The following is a 21,496-nucleotide window of genomic DNA, read 5'->3' as shown; positions in this document are numbered from 1 at the left end:
ACTAGTCGACAGGGTGGTTACTATTTATGGGAACTTACTATTTTTAGTAAGTTTGTCATACGAGCTCGGAATGTTCTCATTTTCTACTAGAAGGTTCATTTTAGAGTTGTAAGCCTACCATAAAAATCTCATTGCTCTAGCTTAAGTATCAGAGAAGTTATTGCAGATTTTCGGTGGAACAATTTGAAGAAAAATCTTCAGGCTCAACGTTAGAGGCCTTAGAGTGCCTAGATGAGGTCCAAAAACTCGACAGAAGGGCGCTAGCGCAATTCCAAGCCTGTAGATTAAGAGCTGGCATTTTCGAAAAGTGGTTATAATAGTCAGTCAGAGCAACAGTTCGTGAGTTATGGCCTTTCGAAGTTGGGCTACCCGAAACTTCTAAAATAATTATCAAAGATGTATTTGGCCAACTCTACATGTTTTGTTAGGGTCTATTGGCCCTAGGTATTAAGCTTGAGCATCTAGAACCTTCCTGGGGGGCATAAAACTGCCTACTTAAAAAATGCCCAAACATTGTCTAGGACAGCTCTGGGTGATAGTTTGCAGCACTATCTTGCAAATTACTGTAATGAAGGCACCCATTTGGGTTAGCATATTGTAATTGAAAATTCTGTAATTCCACATTTGCGGCAATAATAAGTAGTCCATATTTTGTTTTCGCATTTCCTATTGTTTCTTTGTTTTTGTTATGAGTTTATGGTTTTAAGGGGAGTCCCCTGCATCACAAAAAATGTTTTAATGTATAACTTATCTTTGTCTGGTGCATGTCCTGTCATCTTGTGGTGAGGGGAAACATTGTCAAGGACTTAACCTCCCAATAATGGACCCTTAAAATATCTCCACATAATCTCATTTGAGAAAGGCCCTCCCTACCTAGAATAGACATGGAACACCTTGTCCAGCCACTAAGCATCTTGGTACTTAATTCCACCATTCGACTTGACAACAGGGTACATATTAGACAAACATGAGATTACTTGAAAGTTCTTAAAGTTTAAGTAAATAAGTTATCATATATGATAGTTCTGATTTTTGTTCTTCCTTTTTGCAGGAATCTCCTTCACCTCTTCACCCCATTTCATTGGTCATTTGGCCAGGGTGAGTCCTTGGTATTCGATCATTAATGGAATTCTTCCATTAGCAGTTCATTGCTGGCACTCAGTTGAAACAAAGATGGTATTTCAATATTGGCATTATGTTGTCTTTGTGAATCAAAGACTTCACACTTGTTTAGTCAAAATTTGTATCATAAGAAGTAAAGGAAGACTGTTCATTATAAGAGACACACATTGCATATTCAATCTGAATTCAGATGCATAATAGTTTGTTGTAGATATTAAGGAAGATTGGCCAGCATGAACTGATCATTTAATAATCGATTTGTAACATGGATATGCTTTGATGGAAGAACAATGGCATATTAAATTCACTACATGCATCGATTTTCTAATATAAAGATAAGAGCAAAGGTATCAACATAACCTGATCGATGATATTAAAACTCAAAAAGTCCCGCCTGGCTGGCTCACAATGGGCTGAACTAAAAAAGGCCAAAGCTTACAATCTGATACAAAGAACCCGTATGATAGTGATGCTCGGTATCACATACAGTAATGGGAGTCATATGAGAAGAAAAGAGTCGATGCAAGTAAGGATTCAAATACAAGAAAAAAGGAGTCGATGCCTTCCTTGGCAATGAGAGAAGTCTTGAACTTAAGCCACGGCCCAAGATGGCAGTTTTAAATCATTAGTTTCTTGGTTCACCGATTCAAAAAATGAAAAGGGGCGCCAAGTGTACTCAACGCCTCACATAGAGAGTTATAAGTTTGAAATATTTAGAGAGCTCCTTTGAAAATCTATTAAAAAATAAATATCTATATATATAAGCATATATATATTATTTTCAAAATGATGCCATCATGCTATTATTATGTCCAAGGTTGTATCTATTAAAATACGTATATATGTATACGTGCGTAATCCGGAAGATTATGATTTATTCTAACCGAATATCCTCTCACTATATATGCATGTATATATTTATACATATGTTACTAGAGATGAACCAGAGATTTAATATCATGATGGCATCATACATTTATATACATATATGCATAAATATATATGATGATAAAGAAAAATGGAGATGCCATCATAAAACAACAAAGGTAATGGTTCTGAACATGAATTTTGATAATGATAGCTGTATATTTTATGCGTTTGATCAAGTAGCTCATAGTATTGTCCAACGTACACTCTTGCTTGCCTAGTCGTTTACCCTTTGCCATGGTGATTCAAGATTCATACCTATTTGCCTAGTGATGGAGGTGCCCCTGTGCCCAATTCTTTTCTAACAATGCTTCCACCTCTTTGATGTGCTCCCTACAAGGAGATTCTCCACAGTTAAATCATATTACCATAACAAGTTATTAATCATAAACAATCATAACGGCTAACTGCCTTTTCAATTCCCATGAATTCATGATAAGTAACCAACTTTCCAAAATAGCATTAAAATATCATCATAACGATTAACTAGCATGCCAACTTCATAAGAGATTATAACGATTAACCATCTTACCATTTCACATGATTGTAACTAATTTTACCTGTCAACAGACTTCACATGATACCTCAGCGGTTATATGAACATTTCAAATGGAGCTAAAAATTGCGATGTAACACCTGCGATCTGCCTTTGGAGGTTTGCATGCAACATTAGAAGTCTGCAATTCTGATTTGGGGGCCAGCGTATGAAATACCAATGGTCACATTGCTCATTTGGGGTCTAAGTTGTGCTAATGGAGGCTACGTTCTTATGGGAAAAGGAGGAGATTTCTTACAAGTAGTCGTTTGGACTTGAGGAATTGGCCTTTGCACATTAAATGGGTTCATTAATTTATATATGTAATTCCAGTTTTAGTAGTATGATATAATTCCACAGATTTGGCATTTGGCATCAATCGTTTGATTTAGCATTTCATTTCAGTATTTACTTTGAAAGCATTTATATTACTCAAAAAACTAAAAAACACATAAACCAAAAAACACAAAAAAAAAAGGGGAAAAACACAAAAAACATTACAAAATCATCTTTGCTTCATCAACATTCTAGCAAAGAGATTGTATCAAAGCAGTTTTCTATCAGCTTGCAAGAATTGGGCTTAGTTGTCAATTTGATCAGTACGTTGTTCTAAGACTTGGTATCCAGTATTCATGGATAGGGATAGGAGGTTTATTCCAAGTAGGCAATATACCCATCGAGATCATACTTCTCCACCTGAGGATGGAGAACCATAGATTCAGTTTGGTACTGTTGGTGAAAGGGGTGTTGGTGATTCAGGTGATTTGGCTTATAGGGATGCTAGCACAGGTTTTGCGGTTGATAGAGGCTAGAGAGACATTTAGCGACTTGGCAGTTAGACAGTGCCATGTGCAGATGTGTTGCAACACCAACTTGACACTCTGCAGCAGATTACACGTCCTTGAGGATGAAGTAGAGAGAGCGGTACTCAAGATGATTCAGTTAGTTCCAATAAATCTCGAGTTGATGACAAGTCCAGAGCTGGCGATAGATGTAGAGCAAAGGATTGGATTAGGATTAATGATAGGGTTGATAGGAATAGATATATTGGTGTTGGTGATAGGTCACAGCATCCCACCTTATTCAGATCTGAGGCAATGCAATTAGTACTGAGGTTGAGGCTGCACCCTTTGTGAATGATGTACTTGCACATTTTGCTGAGTAGGATTCTCTTCCACAAGCCGTGAAGTAGAACCTAAATTTCGACAGATATCTGACAGAGAAGAGTGAGCATTCCAAAGGTACACCTGCTCATGATAGATAGAGGCCTAGGCAGTCAGATTTATGAGAGGTAGTCAGTAAGATGACTTTAGCACATTTTGATGGCAGTGGGAGAGTGACGGCTAGAGCTTGGGTCCACAAGCTCAACGCTCACCTTGCTTTCTGTCCTATGACTGAGGAGAACAGTATTAGTTTTACAATATTGCACCTTGATGGAATAGCACATGATTGGTGGTATCACAGATTGGTATCCCTCCATCGTGATCAAATCACTTACTATCAGGAGTTTGTGGATAGACTGATAGAGCGCTTCTATAGGAAGGACCCTAAGGTTTATTTTAGGGAACTGGCTCAGCTACAACAGACAGCTAGCATAGAGGCTTTCATCAATGAGTTTCAGAGACTTCCAGTGATGGTGTGTGACATACCTAAGAGGAGAGTCGTGTTGTTTATAGAGGGCCTGGTTAAGCCACTTAGAGGTTGGGTGAAGTCCTTGGACCCACCTTCACTTCAGGAGACTATGAAGAATGCTAGGAATTTGGAGGCATCTATACCTAGGGGTAAGCTTGCCTTAAAGCCTTCTAGTTCATCCTATGATAGAGCAGCCACTAAGAAAGAGGAAAAATCATATTATAAGCGTGCTATGGCAGCACCTTTGGATCACGATACTATTTATGATTTGAGGAGGAAGAAGTTGTGCTTCTACTATAGGGGACCTTACGATGTTATTCATAATTGCCATATGAAACCTAAGGGCAAGAATAAGATAATGGAGTGGTTTATGGCAATGAGGATAGTTCTGATCCTACGAGGTAGCTAGCTGATTATGATCATGATGCTTACAGAGCTACAAGAGATGATGATGATGAGGTGGATGATTACAACCTCAAGGTTGCCTAACTTTCCAACATGACAGAGGAGGAACTTTCAGGATGCATGGTTTCCTAGCAAGGCAAGGAGTGATTGCTTCATTTGATACGGGTGCCACACATAATTTTATTGATGCATGTTTGGTTACATAATTTTATTTATGCATGTTTGGTCATTAGGAGAGGTATTCAAACTGAGGACATTGAGGGGTTATGGGTTCAAGAGGCTGATGGTTACACCCTGAAGTGTAACAAGATGATTTCAGATCTTCCAGTTAGGCTAAATATTTAAGCTTTTAAGGCAGATTTTTATGTGGTAGATATGGGTAGTATGGACATAGTTCTTGGCATGGCATGGTTGCATACCCTTAAGGACATTTACATCAGCACAAAGAGTATGGAGATGAGGTTCATTAGGGATGGTAAACCACAAGTCCTTAAGGCTATCAAGAACGATGATCTTAACTAGATTTCTCTTAGACGCATAAGTGCTTGGTTCACCATGAGGATGTGATTGATTGGGCAATTGAGTGCAAGATGATGCCTACTTTGGATAGTACAGATAAGCCAGCACATATCACCCCGATATTCAGCAATTGAGGACTAAACATTCCAAAGTGTTTAGTGACTTGCCTCCAGGTGGGCCACCTAACAAAGGGATTAAGCACATTACAGAGTTGGAGGAGAGCACTAAGCCCACAATGATTACACCTAACCGACACCCGAAGTGGCTTAAGGATGAGATTGAGAAGACTATACAGGACCTGCTAGATATAGTGCACATCAGGCTACATAAGTCTCCCCTCGCTTCATCAGTTTCCTTAGTGAAGAAGAAGGATGGTACTTTGCGTACGTGTATTGATTACCGGATGCTTAATAAGAGGACTATTTAAAACCGGTATTCTATCCCTCGAATTGATGATCTTATTGATGAGTTCCATGGGGCTCAATTCTTCTCCAAGATTGAGTTGAGATCAGAGTACCATCAAAACCAAGTTAGAGAGCAGGACGTGGAGAAGACAGCTTTCAGGTGCCACCGAGTCCATTTTTAGTTTCCTGTCATGTAATTTGACATGACAAATGCCCCAACCACTTTTCAGTCTCCTATGAATAGGGTGTTTCACTGTCAGCTACAAAAGTTTTTGTTGGTTTTCTTTGACAACATCATTATCTTTAGTAAGACCTGGGACAATCATGTTGATCATCTTGATATAGTATTGGATATTTTGGATAGGGCTTCCTTGTATGCCAAGGACTCCAAGTGTGTTTGGTATGACAAAGTTGCTATATTTGGGTCACATCATCAATACAAAGGGTGTTCGCATGGATCCTAATAAGATTCGTGAGATTTTAGATTGGCCTACGCCACAGAACCTGACACAGTTAAGAGGGTTCATTGAAATTTGTGCTTTCTACCACAAGTTTGTAGCTAGGTTCTCGAGACATGTAGCTCCCCTTACGGATCTGACTCGTAAGGGTGCTTTTCAGTGGACTCCTCAACCACAGGAGTGCTTTGAGAAGTTCAAGGTGATTATGACTTCATGCCTTGTGTTAACTTTGCCAAATTTTTCGAGGCCGTTTGATTGGCACTGTGATGCATCGAGTGAGGGTGTTGGAGTAGTATTATCCCAAGATCGCCATCTTATAGCTTTCAAGAGCAGGAAGCTACGAGATCCTAAGATATCATTCAGTGTCTATGACAAGGAGATGTTGGTCATTATGCATGCTTTGGCCAAGTTCAAGGAGTACTTAGTTAGCAGCAAATTTTGTATTAAGACAGATCATAATAGCTTGAAGCACTTCTTGGGTCAGTGAGACCAAAATGAGAGGGAGCAAAAGTGGGTTAGTAAGTTACAGTCCTATGATTTTGACATCTCTCTCGAAGACTCCACTTGTGCTTGGTTATTAAGATTGTTGAGGACTAGAGGCACTTGATCATAGCTAAGTATGTCAAGGATCAATGGGCAGTTGGTATTGTTGATGGCAGTATTCAGGACAGCAGCTATACCCTCACTGATGAGTTGATCATTCACAAGGGAAGGATTTACCTTATCTTAGGATCAGGTGTTTGTGAGATTATTCTTCGAGCCATGATTCACCTATGGCTGGCCATCCCAGATTCTTTAAAACATACAGGCAGATTTGGGAGAGATTTATACAGAAGGACCTGAAGACAGATTTGCAACGTTATGTCAGAGAGTGCTTTGTTTGTCAACAGAACAAAAAAGAGCATACATGCCATGTAGGGTTGCTACAACCACTTCCATTCTTGAGCGGAAGTAGGAGAGTATATCTATGGACTTAATTTTGGGCTTGCCTAAAGCCCAAGGTAAAGATTGCATCTATGTGGTATTCCACTAACTCACTTAGTATACTCATTTTTCTCCAGTCACTACTAAATATTCAATAGTGCAATTACCTAAGTTGTTCTTCCGAGAGGTGTTCAAGATACATGGTTTACCCTAGACTATATAAAGTGACCACGATAGAAGATTTATGAGTCACTTCTGGTAGAAAATTTTTAGGTTATGTGGGATAGAGTTGACTCCAATTACCATTTACTACCCTCAGATTGACGGGCAAAATGAGATTGTGAATAAGTGGGTGGAGGGCTATCTGCGGAATTATGTTTCTTCTCAGCAAAGGGCTTGGGTGAAGTGGATTCATTTGTGCAAGTATTGTTATAATTCCACTCACCATACGACTATACATATGTCCCCATTTAGAGCTTTGCATGGATATGATCCTCTGAGCTTCAGGGATTTGCTTTGCAGCAATAGCACAGTGCCCAACTAGGTGATATGCTACAGGATAGTCAGGATATTATGAGGACATTGAGAGATAATATCCAGAAGGCACAGAAGCAGTATGCTGATCAAATGTGGACAACTCGCTCTTTTCAGGTGGGCGATATGGTATATTTGATGTTGCAGTTGTATAGACAGTCTTCCATCAGGAAGAGTGGAGCTGAGAAGCTCAAGCCTCGATATTATGGTCCCTTCCGTGACATGAGGCATTTTGGTGAGGTGGCGTATGAGTTGAAACTACCAAATGATAGTAGGGTGCATAATGTGTTTCATGTTTTGCAGACATGTGGTCCTATCTCCTATTTAATATTTTACCACCATTAGATGATGAGGGGAGACTTGAGTTGATCCCTGGGGCGATTCTTGATACCAGGGAAAGATAGTTGCAAAGGACTATCAAAGAGTTTTTGGTCAAGTGGCAAGGACTACCAGATGAGGATGCCATTTGGGAGCATGAGGATATTCTTCGGCACCCCACACTACGATTGCCTGGGGATAAGCAATCTTCGCAAGGGACGATTGTAATGTCCTAGTTTTAGCCAGTTCTAGGAGCAAGGTTTGGTCAGCTCATCATCACGACGCTCGTGAGTTAACAGTTGGATTGAGGGTCTCAGTTCTAGATGCTATTTATAGTAAGTCTAATTTTGGCCAGTTACTATTTTTGGCAGTGCAAAGCCGACACAATGATGGTTGTCATCTATTTAGTCTTCTTCACAGGATGGAGTTATTTAATGATGGAGTCATATTTATTGCACTAGTTATGAGGCTTTATAATTATTAGTGTACTTTATCTTATTACATATTTTAAAATGATGTTGTGAAGCTAAAGCTTCTTTAGTGAAAGGTGCAATGTTGAAGCCAAGCTGTGCAAATGAGATTATAAATATGGCTCTCGTTTTCAAAATTGAACATCCTATGAATTATTATTTGCTTTTGTTGTTGCTGAGGGTTTGAAGGCTAAGTTTTCTCCAATCCATTGCTGAGGTATAATGGACTTGGGTGTTAATCTTTCTTGAGAGTTATTGTTGTCTTTCAGAGCTATACTATTGTAGCTGAAAGACCTTGTTGGCTATCGAATTGGTTGTTTGAAATTAAGTGAATTCACAATTGGACAATTGCAAGAGCTGACATTTGGAATTATTGTTTGGCGTTGGGATTTCCTGTTAACATCAGCACCTATCTTCTGATTCTTCCTGAACGGCTAGTTTTTGAGACATCTGCATCTAATTTGCAGACCTGCGTTTGAATCCCTGAGGCCTGTGATTACTTGTCTGAAGCCTGCGACCACAGTTAGAGACCTGTGTTCATTCATTTGTGGCTTGCGATTAGCTGTGAGAGGCCTGCGATCTGCCTTTGGAGGTCTGCGTGCAACATTGGAAGCCTGTGATTCTGATTTGGGGGCCAGCATTTTGAAATACCAGTGGTTACATTGCTCGTTTGGGATCTAAGCAGCCCTAATGGAGGTTGTGTTCGGATAGGAAGTGGAGGAGATTTGTTACACGCTGCCATCTGGACTTGAGGAATTGGCCTTTGCACATTAAACAGGTTCATTATTTGATATATGTATATTTCTAATTCTAGCAGCATGATATAATTGCACAGATTCAGCATTTGGCATCAATTTTTTCGATTTAGCATTTTATTTCAGTATTTACTTTGAAGCATTTATCTTACTCAAAACACCCAAAAGAAAAAACATAACCAAAAAACACAAAAAAAACATTACAAAATCATCCTTGCTTCATCAGCATTCTAGCAGAGACTGTTCAGGGTCTTTATGAGGAGCATATCAGGGCAGGTACTGCCATCATCATCTGGGGTGGAATCAAAAAGACACATGTTTCCTTCATTTAAAGGCATCTTATTCAGTGGTTTGAGTTGTCCATGAGACGGAACCATTGATTGCTTTCCAGGATTATTAGGTGGATTATACTATCTCCTGCTAATGTCTTGATATGGTTGTGCATAAGAATGATTGGTTTAGGTAGTTGTCTTTTTAGAGCAATCACATCATTAACTAATCCTTGTACCACAGTATCTGAGGAAGTGGAGGATTGAGCACTAGAGTGTTGGACTTCTATTTTCCATTTTCCAAAAGTAATTAGATTATCTTCCAATTCTATTGTTTGGGTTTGAGCAGCATTGCAGTCAACCACTCTGTTTCTCCTGAGATTAAATCCTATATCAGGGGGCATTGAGTTCAGAAAGAAACATTTATGTTTTTCTTCAGTGGGCCTTTTAGCCGTGGGGATTTTGTTAAAAACCTTATTATATTTTACTTCAAGTCCCTCATTGACTCATGGATTTCTTTTTTCATATTTGTCACTTGAGCTAATAACGAAATCTCGTTATCTGCACTTTTGAACCAGTTTTCAAAGGTTGTTCTCATAGAACTCCAATCAGTAATAGAACCAGAAGGAAGATGATAACACCAGTTGTGTTTGTCAATGTTTGTACAACAAGTCTTACAGCTACATCTTCATGTTGTGCTGGCCACATTGAAAGCATTAAAGTGTTCATTAACAGAAACCTTTCCATCCCTATTAAATTTGGGTGAAACCTCTCTCGCTCCTTTAGGTAGGGGCTTTTGAGAAGCTAAGTTTAGTGGCCCTACTACAGCTCCCCGTGGCTGAGCCATTGGAAGGATTAGAGGAGTACTTAAAAGGTCTAGGATTGGCAACAATAGGTAGAACTAGGCCGTGCAGAATCAATGCTTGACACACAGGAGACAGGGGTTTCAGGTGAAGGTGGAGGCTTACTTTTAGACCTTTGAATGCATGTAGGGCTTGGTATAGGATTTAGATTTCCCAACGGCTCTTCAAAAGTTGGGTCTATTAACCCCTCCCTCCTTAAGTATCTCGTATAATGCCTTGACTCCAGTATAATAGTTTTCAACAAACAATGAATCTCCTTTATTGATTTGTTTGCCCCTTGGGTACACTATCTCTTCATAGGTTTCTCTCGTCTTCTTTTTTGCCTAGTTATAAAGAGATTTAGGTTTTTTCAAATTTATTCTTCCCTTTCTAAAATAAGCCTAACTCTGTGATACTCTTCAATGTTCCATCTTAATCTCCAGGCCAGGGTAAGTTGACTCACAATATCTTCTTGGCCATCCTATAGGGAAAATATTTTCATGAGCTCATAACATGAAAATTCATTACATACATACTAATCTTCACTTTTGGCTCCCCAATAGAGTCGCCAAAAAGCTGTTGGCTAACAGACTATCCTTCTTAACATAAACAAAATTTATGACTATATACCTCTTTATCGAAGAACAAATCTTATAATCAACAGCAAGTTAACCTTCAATAGATTTTCCCTCCAAATTTTAACAAGGTACAACTCCCTTGGAATGATCTTCAATGAATTAGAAATTGTACAAAAAGTATATATATTTTTCACCAGAAAGCATGAAAGGCTCTAATACTCATTACATCCCCGGCAACAGTGCCAAACGTTTACCGTACAGGGTAAAGGATACTTATCGCATGTAGTACAATAAGATATAACACAGAACAGATACTTTATTCATATACGCAATATGCACTCCAATGCTTACAATATGATTATGATGATTACAATGATGCTTCCAAAGTCCCTTCCGAACGGTGTACATATACTTTCCCGAAAGGGTGACTCAACCGTCACACACCCGTTTGGATACTATTCTACCCATCGGCTACAATATAGAATTTACCGACAACATATGTTTCATTGATTAAATGAACCACTCTGCTATTGAATTCACTGATCGTTAATAGCAAACTGAATAGATTTAAAGCAACTAAATCATGATCCAATGGACATTCTAAAACATAAATAAATGTAAACTGAAGAATGATAAATTCAATCAATCAAGAAAGAATTCCACAAAAATTTCACCTCATCAATTTCCCAAACTTGCAAATTTAAGGAATGATCAAAATCATCATTTAAACTTTCGTTCACAAATTCATGTCTTTCTTCAGAAAAACATTCACTCAAAATTTAGTCTGTTTGCAGAATGTTTTCTAGTCTAGGAAAACCAAAATCAGAACCGCACGTCAATCTTGTGATCTACAACATATAGTTTTTACATAACCATAGTTTGTTAAAGATATGCGTTAAGATTAGCCAGAGTCTACTGAGAAATGAGAATAACCAAACTATCCTGCAGATTATTATCCCCGCTAACAGCTGTTGAAGGTATAGCTTCAATCGGACTGTCAAGACCTATACATGATCGCAGACCTTCATATTTGTTTGTGATGAACACCCATGAGTTCTGAGCGATTAATGTAGCAATACATAAACAAGCACTATAATTTGGTTATCATGCTCATATCTCCTGCCATGTACTGAGCTTGATCAAACACCGGTTCCATTCTCCCGCAGCAGTTTATTGCCTTGTGCCATCGGGACTGACTTGCATTTGCTAAAGATAAATGTTTAGTTACGGTTGATTAAGTCTCCACATAGGGACATGACCCTACGTGGCATAAGCCACGTAGAGTCATGCCTCTACGTGATTGTGACTTTTGGAACTCATACATATACCTTTGATATCGCTACTTGGAAATCATCAATCCAATCAATGAAAAATACACTCAGCGATATCTGAAATAATTAATTCTATCAGAGACGACTCCTCACGTATATGTATATTGAGATTACATCAGACATAACATTACAGTATATAAATTATCTCTGGAATATCAGAACTGATCTTATCATTCTATCTGATTATATTAAAAGGAATTGTTCACTGTAAGACTCTATCTTCGATTCAATTCCTTAACGAAGCTTGAATCCCAAAAACTATCCATTTCTAATCTATCCCCAAAAGACAGTTGTCTAAAGCTTAGCAGCATCTCCAACTCCTATAGGTTGGGTGGGGAAATTTGGTGAAGCGTGAGAAGGCTTCCACTCCTTGTAAAGTCCCATGAACTCCTAGATAGTTTGAACATTCAGGGTGTTAAGTGTGTCATTCTTTGTCTCGGCACATCCCTCTCAAGTTTGATTTCTTTGATCCTTACCGTGCGGGCAGGTAGATGCTTTGAGCACACACACAGCAAGGCTTCTATCTGTGCTAGTTTTGAAATGTCTTCTGCCACCAACGTTTTTGCTTCTTTCATTTTATTAACTTCTGCCTTCAAGTTTTGAAGGATAGAAATCTCATCTTTATCTGCTTCCCCATTTTCAGAGACAGAAAGAATGAGGTTACATCTCAACTCTTCAGGGAGAACTTTAGTGAGTTCACTCAATTCATTCCCGAGTCTATTGTACTCGACTCTCCCCTATTTCAAAATCGTTTCTCCATTCCACATTCTTTCTGCAAGTGTAGAGTACATTCTCATCTAAATTCTTTGAAGGTTTCTATGTCGGAAACTTTGCCACTCCATACATTTGTATTTCTTGCATTTGTGACACAACAATGGTCCATTTATTTTCCTCTTATTTCTCCCACACTGCAAGTTGGGTGTCTAATTTCCTTGTAGCAACTGCCAGTTTTTCATAGACCCTTTTAGACTTTTCCACGTAGCTTTTACCTTCCTAGATAATGTTTTCCAGCCATTCTTCAAACACCCCTACCATCATTTTGCCTTTCTGTACCTAGTCTAAGAACTTTTGCCTAGCTGGCTATTTAGGTAAAGTTTCTTACCAGATTTCAAATTCGTGGCTTGCTGATGCACAACTTTATTGCAGGTATGATCACTGTTGACAAAGGATAGATTCGCTCTAGAATCTGTAGAAGTTAGTATGGAAATAACAAAGATAATATAATATGCTTGAACTTGAAATGTCCTTCCATCCTTTGATGTGCTTGTATTAATTCATTTCGATGCCTTGTTCACTCGGGTGGATCAAGTATACATATCACATGAAAGGTTGTGATGGTGAATGGTCATGTCTCTGAATGGAGACATGGACATTCACAATCACTCCAGTTCGGTGTAACTAATCATGCCCGATTTGTTTACAGACTTAACACAAGTTTAACAATGTATTACTAATCATAATGACTACAGCCCGATATAAAATATAGATCGATAGTGATCTAAAATCAAAGGAATCAGAAATAAGTTTTGATCGTGCCTTAAATGATCTTAGAAAATATATATATGATCGTCGGTTCCAACTGTGTATTGATTCACAGACAACAAGGATACATATGCATATATATACAACAGTATGTGCATCATGTTGTTGTACATATATGCATATGTATGCTGATCACAGTTTTGTCAGACTGAAGCTATACGCTTTAACAATTCAGGGTCAAACAATAAAGTGTCTTGAGTCAATGGTTGTGGACTAGGACCTCATATGGCATCAATATATTTTTTCATTTCCTTCAGCATCTGTTTGAGTTCTCTCTTATCCTTCTATTACTTCCATGCACGACTTAACACCTTTTCTGCAGAAGGTTTAAGAAAGCGGTTATCCATCTCCCTCTACCTGCAACTTCAAGATCAACTTTTTCCAATTTGAATGCCCCTGCAGTTGGCTCTTAAAATTCATCATTTGTCAGAGGCTTAGCTATTTCTGCAACCCATCTATCCATCTGATAATCTACTGACATTCTAGAGGTAGTTTGTGTTAATTTTGTAACTTTTAAACATGCTGATCTGATATTGCATGATAAATACTGATCTAAAGTCATTGCATTATCCTCTTAAGGATATCGGTGCCAATCCTTGTATGTTAGTTTAAATCTAACTAAAACTCTTTTGGTTTAGTTTGTGTTTAAACTTGTTAATTTCATGGAGAGTCGCCGATTTCTAGAGATTAGGCAAAGTAGACTTTGGAAAAGACGTGTCCTTTCTAAGGACATGTCCCTTGATTTCTATATTTATTAAGGGTATGGTTGAAGTGTAAGAGCACAGAAGAAAACAATGAAGTCTTCTCCCTAGTCAATACTGCCCAAATACAACTTGCAGAAGAAAAGACAGTTCCTGATTCATATTTCTAATTTCATTCAAGACAGTAATTTGAAGTTATTTACAGCAAGTTCGAAGGAGGCAAAGAAGGTATAATCTAAGTTTGACTCAGTCAAAAGAATTTGTAGAAACTTTACATGGTATCAAAGCTCTGGTAGTCGAACCTAGACTCTACAAATTAAATAATCAGACCTTATATATATCTAGCATTATTCTCCTATCTTCAAATGGCATACACAATCAGACCCAAAGACAAGTTTGATGGGAAAGAACACTTTGATGCCTGGAAATTCATAATCATGATGATTCTTGAAGAAAATGATATAAAACAATTTGTTGATTCAGCATCCAAACAATCTAATGTTGAACCTCATAAAACTATCTGCAGTAAAGGAAATAGAAAAGCCATTCAGATCATATTAGATGGAGTGAAAAATGATAATGTACCTATGCTAATGAAACATCAGACGGCATTTGATATGATGAATGCATTACTAAATGCATATGAGGTCAACAATGCAACTAGAGCTCTCACACTGCAAAGGCAACTAAATCACATACAAATAAAGAAAGGAGAATCAATGAATTCTGACTTCCTAAGGGTTGCCAGCCTAAGAGATGAACTTTCAAGTATAGGAACCATCATTAGTGACACGGAACTAATACTGATGGCTATAGATGGATTACCAGATTTATGGGAAACTTTCGCACAAGGAGTAAGTGCCAGAGATAAACTTCCTGACTTCAATAGACTTAAGGGAGATTGTCTTCAAGAAGAATCCAGAAAACTAAAGAAAGGAGGGAAATTGAAAACAGAAGACGAAGAACTTCATGTTCTTAATACAAACTCCTATAAGGGCAAGAAAAGGCATTTCGAGAAGAAAAGGGGAAATCAAAAGAATGACAAACCTAAGAAAGATCTATCTGAAATAAAGTGTTTCAGATGTGAAAAGTTTGGAGACTACAGATCTAATTGTCCTGAGAATTCTAAACAACAAGTGTGTACAAATATCACTAGGGAAGAAGATAACTATGATCCTGAGAATCATGTATTGTATTCGTCACTATCAAATGAAGTCTCAAATAAAGCATGGGTGATTGATAGTCAATCATCTAGACATATTACAGGATACAAAGAAGCACTAGACTCTATATCAGAAAAGGTTAACGGCAAAGTCACCATCAGTGATAATTGAGCACACTCCATTAAAGGAATTGGAAATTGCAACTTAAAACAAAAATCAAGAAATTCTCTTCTTCTCAAAGGAGTAAACAAAAATCAAGAAATTCTCTTCTTCTCAAAGGAGTACTCTTTGTACCAGGAATAAAAAGAAATCTAATCTCAGTTACAGCACTTGAAGATGATGGACATAATGTTGCATTCATGAATGGTAAAGTAATAACCTAGAAAAACAACTCCTCAATTAAGAAAGCGAAGTTGATTGATCAAAGAAAAGGGTATTTGTATGAATTAAATTCAGAAACTAGTCGACCTATTCAAGCTTTAATTCATGAAGCTGCAGACATAAATGAAATATGGCACAGAAGGCTAGGACATCTAAATTTCAAAACCTTATCAACTATGGAAAAGATGGTTACTAGTTAACCCAAACTAAATAAAGAACACTCAAGCATATGCAAAGGGTGCACTCTGGGTAAGAACACCAAAAGTCCATTTCATGATAGCACTAGAAAAACCAACAATGTTTTGGAATTAATTCATTCAGATTTATGTGGACCTATGTCTGTTCCTTCTCTTGGAGGATCCTAGTACTGTATTTTGTTCATAGATGACTTCTCTAAGAAAACATGGATTTACTTCTTAAAGTGCAAAGAATCAGAAGAAATCCTAATGAGATTTAAATAATTCAAAACATTAACTGAAAACTTATCAGGAACTAAAATTAAAACTCATAGAACTGATAATGGTGGGGAATACACCTCAAATTTGTTTAAAAGATTTTGTAAAGAAACAGGAATTAAGAGTATATCATTCCTTATAATCCAGAACAAAATAGGGTAGCAGAAAGAAAGAATAGGACAATTATAGAAGCTGCTACAGCTATAATATTTGATCAGAATCTAGAACATTTTCTTTGGGCAGAAGCTTCTTGTATTGTTGTCTATATTCAAAACAAAAGCCCTCACTCCTACCTCAGAGATAAAATATCTGAAGAAGTCTTTACTAAGGTTAAACCCAATATAAGTCATCTTAGATAATCCTCAAAATCCAGGGGATTTCAGACCTATAGCTCTTTGCAACACCATATATAAATTCGTATCCAAAATTTTAGCAAATTGAATGAAACCGCTTCTTCCTAAGATTGTATCGGAAGAACAAACTAGTTTTGTACCAGGAAGATCGATTCTAGATGGGATACTCATTATACAAGAAACATTACACTCAGCCAATAAGAATAAAATGACAAGCATGTTCATGAAATTGGACATTCAGAAAACATACAATATGGTTGACTGGAGGTTTTTATGCAAAACCTTAGAAGCATTCGGATTCTCTCACCAATGGATTAATTTTATATATCAATGCATTTCAACAACTAAAATTTCAGTTCTTATTAGTGGGTCTCCCGAAGGCTTCTTTGACTCATCAAGAGGTATAAGACAAGGAGATCCCCTATCTACTTTCCTGTACATTATCATGGCAGAAGCATTTGGGAGAGCAATTACCAAACCTCACAATGACGGCAAAATAAGTGGAATTACTGTAACTGAAAATGTCCCCAATATTATCCGCCAACAATATGCAGATGATACCATTCTGCCAGGTGAAAGTAAAACAAAAGTGGCCATAAACATCAAGTCTATCATTCAATAGTATATGGAAGCTTCTAGTCAAAGAGTGAATGCTAAAAAATCAGAAATCCTTTTCATTAACACCAAATCTGAAATTGAAAAACAAATTTGTAATATTATGGGATATAAAAGAGGTACATTCCTGTGTAAATACTTAGGAATAGAGTTAGAAAAAGGCAGTAAAACTAACAAGGGTCGGCAGAGTATTCTTGATAGAATGGATGCTAGGATAGGAGGTTGGAAAGATAAATGGCTTACAAAAGCTGGTAAAGTTACCAAGATCAAAGCAGCGCTGTCCGCTCTTCCAACATACCCTCTTTCTTGCCTACCTTTATCTAAACATATCAATAAGAAGCTTGAGGCAAAACTTAGAAGCTTCCTTTGGAATGACTTTGATGACAAGAAAAAATTGGCTCTCCTTGTTACATCCCAATTTTTGCCCTAAAATTTTAAACTAATTATAGCCGTTGAAACAAATTATTTTTTATTATGTGAAGCAATTTAGTTAATTATAGTCGTTGTATCAATCTATTCTTTCTTGATCATGTGAAGCGAGTTAGTTAATTATAGCCGTTGTATCCATCTATTCTTTCTTGATCATGTGAAGCAATTTAGTTAATTATAGCCGTTATATCCATCTATTCTTTCTCGATCATGTGAAGCGAGATAGTTAATTATAGTCATTGTATCAATCTATTCTTTCTTGATCATGTGAGGTGAGTTAGTTAATTATAGCCATTGTATCAATTTAATTCTTTCTGATCATGTGAAATGAGTTAGTTGAAGTACATGTATGATGATGAGATATTTTCATGAACATGTGAAGAGAGTTATTCTGACATTGATGAAATCTTTAATGGTCACTAGATGATTTTGAATTAACAATTTATAAATCTTGAATTGATGTCTTGGCGAGAATGTTGTTTTGATTGATTGCAGGAAGAAGATGGAAGAGACGGGGGAAGCATTGCTAAACGGGGCCACTAGAAGGGGATGGTTGAATAGTCCAATCATCAGAATCAACAGGCTTGACCTAAAAACTATTTTGGCGGGGTTATTAGGACTTGACAACATATTACATTGTGGAACCACATGAGCTATAAAAAGAACATTATAATAAATAATATAAAATAAACATAAATTCTTACCTTTAAAAGAATTATCAAATAATATTATTATTATTTAATTATTATAAAACATTCTCTAATACGAACATATGTATATAAAAATAAGGTGACACCAATACATTATAAATCATAATCTAATGATGCCACCTTATCAATACGTACAAATGAACATAGATAAGAATATATAATAATAATAAAATAATAATAACCCTTTAACTTCCTATTTTCCTTTCTTTTATTTCCCTCCTTTTCTTTTTAAATTGATTTGAATGGTATTCGAATGGGTTCTTGTAATTGAAGGAAGCCGAATAGTCAAGCTCTTCTTTTTATTAGTCTCATAATCATAATCGATTCATTCTTTTCCTTTTTCGTAACATTCCTTGCTAACAAAGCTCTTGGAACAACTAAGCCTGGAAAATGATATACTTTACTGATCACACGTTCGTTCCCAATACTCCATCATAATCTCTGTCGCGAGTCATTGGATAGGAGGATAAGTCATATCCCCGACAACAGAGCAACCGGTTTGCAATAGAGGTGTCACATAAGACCTCTGTTATACATGTTTTTCCTTGCATTTATTTCGCTGTATCTGTAGTATAAGTACAGAATACCACTTTCAATATGCAGTGTTTCATTTTGTGTTTCCTATTCCCATTTAAAAATCAATTGTAATTCCCTTATGTCAATAACACATAGTAACCATAACACTACTGTATATGCATTGATTCGAGTTCAAGAAAATATTTAATAGATTTTAAAATATGGAGTTTGCATTATATTGATGATTTCCTAGCCATGAAAGTATACCAATAATGTATAATCAATTATCTCAGTTCAAGATGTAAATGAATCCTTTATATAAGATGATACTATGAACACTGAGGAATTCACCAGGTAGTTATGCCAATAAAGGTGAAGAAGGTGTAAATCAATTCTATGAATATAAACTTGCAGGCACCTAGGAATCACCGGCTTGGTAGCCTGAAAATGGTGAGGAGGTGTATATAATCCGCACAAGAAGGAATGACATCAGATATAATAAATAAGAAGTTAAAACCTATAAAAGCTCATGCATGTTCCAAATATGTATCAGTTGTCAAGCCGAGTGGTGGAGATCGAGTTTGTCGACCCAATTTGAAATCCTTGGCCAATGTAGAATTTTGACGGATGTGCGGAACATGTGATCTTTGTTGATTGTCCAAAAGCTTCAATTATTTTGGAGAATAACTGTTGGGACTTCAACCCACCAGGGTTGCTCTGATGGCTGGACTTATGAACATCCCAAGCCCAATCTTGAGCTAGGGAGGGTCGTTCTATTAAATTAGAATATGTGGGGATAAGTAATGGTCCATGGTTGGGAGGTTAAGCCTATGTCAATGCTTCTCCTCTCACCAATGCCGATGCTTGGACAACAAGTTTAAAAAATTATTTCATTTATACAGTATGTTTCTTCACCTTTTACCTTCAAATGATTAGATGGTTATTTTCATTTTCGAGATAGAGAAAACATTTACTTCATGAGAATTTCAATTGATATAATTAGCCGTTATTTTAGTTTCAGTTGAATAATTAGAAGTAGTTAAAATGTTAGCAATACTTTAATTTCCTTTAGTTATAATCAGATGGTTGAAATCAATGTCATGTGAAATGAGTTCAGTTACTTTTGAAATTACCTTGAATTTAGATTGTATAATTTGGTTGAGAAAATTTGTATGTTACATATGGTATCGGAGCACTAGGTTTGACACTAAACCTAGGGCACCCTACCTTCATGAAACCTGATAGAAATTTGAAATTGGCTACAGGATGTTAGTACGTAAAACTCCCCGTAAGAAAACTCGACATCCCATCTTTCCCTGTCTCATTAGAAACATGACTAAATATGACTACTCTTGTTGTTTTGAATCCCGAGACAATGAAACCCTGAATCAGGCTATTCAGCAGATGAAGAAGGAAAGAGTCAGGTGGACTCCTGCCAAGAAGGTGGCATATAGAAACAAGCTGATACAAAGCTAGAATGCTCAACAGAGCAACGCCCTTTTACAGTTTCATAGGTCCTGATGATACGAGATATGTGCCAGGCTGAACCAAAATGTAATACTACAAAGCAAGATTAAAAATGCTATGTGAATGTAGACTTCCTCTATTAAGGAAATTTTGTAAATAAGATTGCTTAGTTGAGCAATGAAAATAAAATTAAGTTATTTGAAAATATGTGTTGTAAGATTTTCTCTCTATTAGATTTCTTCTTTCTGCATAATAACACAATTGTAAATTAACAGGTGGGAAACCTAAAACATAAAAATGAATAACAAAGGGAATGCAAAAAACCAAGATATAATACGCGAGAACCCTCAATCTTCCAATGAACTGGTACTCCAAATCTTGCAAGAAACACAATTAAAGTTAGAAACCATGGAAAGAAGGATGAGTGAAATAGCAGCTCGGATGGGGCCGGACCATGAGGAAGTGCAAACCACACCCACTTTTAGAGCAGAGACAGAAGTCTTTGAACATAATAAAACCCGCTCTTCTAAGTGAGCAAAAAAGCAAAAGAAGAAAGAAATAGTGGCTAATTTATCAGCAGACATAAAGAAAATAAAACCACCTAAATTTTCCGGTTCTAAGTCCAAAGAAGAAGTAGAAGCATGGTTGACCGAGATGGAGCAATATTTCGAGATTAGAAATTTCTCTGAGACCTCAAAGGCAGTATGGGGAATATATCATTTCACCAAAGAAGCTGCAACTTGGTGAGGAAACACTAAGGTCGAGCAAAATATTAGAACCACTGATATCACCTGAGAGAAATTTGTGAGCATATTTCAAAGGCGTTGGCTGCCTCAAACATTTTATGATCAGAAGTTTTTAGATTTTCAGAACTGAAAACAAGGAGACATGTCAGTACATAAGTACTGAGAGAGGTTCACACAATTACTTAAATATATGCCACCTTATCAGCAAGACGCCAATCTAAAGGTGAGAAAAATTATCATGGGGTTGAATAATAGGATAGGAGGAGCTGTTGATGTTCTTGCTCCTCGAACCATGGAAGAGGCCCTAGAAAAGGTTGTCCAACAGAAGCACAAGATTAGAAAGGATGACCTCATCCGAGACAACAAAAGAAAAACCACCTGGAATTCAGAAGGTG

The 21,496-nt window shown here is 37.0% G+C and overlaps 1 protein-coding gene across 3 annotated transcripts in view; it reads right to left on the bottom strand.

The window, feature by feature from the left end:
- Positions 1-21,496, bottom strand: part of LOC149569632 (GTP-binding protein) — a 242,567-nt gene that overhangs the window by 206,657 nt on the left and 14,414 nt on the right. Inside the window, exon 1 of one of the 3 annotated variants that reach the window (XM_089822344.1) lies at positions 2,308-2,382. The exons of the other annotated variants lie outside the window; for them this stretch is intronic. The gene's annotated coding sequence lies outside the window, so the exon portion shown is untranslated. Of the gene's footprint in view, positions 1-2,307; positions 2,383-21,496 lie in introns of those variants that run through there. 3 annotated transcript variants of the gene reach the window in all.

This window comes from Cupressus sempervirens, chromosome 3, assembly GCF_028749045.1.
Source record: "Cupressus sempervirens isolate cs-2001-9-10 chromosome 3, ASM2874904v1, whole genome shotgun sequence".
Lineage (NCBI taxonomy): Eukaryota > Viridiplantae > Streptophyta > Pinopsida > Cupressales > Cupressaceae > Cupressus > Cupressus sempervirens.
The sequence above is the reverse complement of the archived record's forward strand: the minus strand, read 5'-3'. Positions and strand labels throughout refer to the sequence as shown.